The following is a 231-nucleotide window of genomic DNA, read 5'->3' on the forward strand; positions in this document are numbered from 1 at the left end:
GCGGCAATATTGAATACCGTTAATGTACATACTGTCTGAATAAGTTTAGTGTAGTTTTTGGTGGTGCGGAAAAATTGATTACTTTTAATGTACATACTGTCAACACGGAAATACTGTCTGAGTAGGTTTGGGGAAGTTATTCCTGTGGGCAGCAATATTAAATACCATTAATGTGCATACTGTCTGAGTAGGTTTGGGATAATTTTTGGTAAGGGCGACAATATTGAACAC

The sequence above is a fragment of the Hylaeus volcanicus genome, chromosome 7 (genome assembly GCF_026283585.1).
Source record: "Hylaeus volcanicus isolate JK05 chromosome 7, UHH_iyHylVolc1.0_haploid, whole genome shotgun sequence".
NCBI classification, from domain to species: Eukaryota; Metazoa; Arthropoda; class Insecta; order Hymenoptera; family Colletidae; genus Hylaeus; species Hylaeus volcanicus.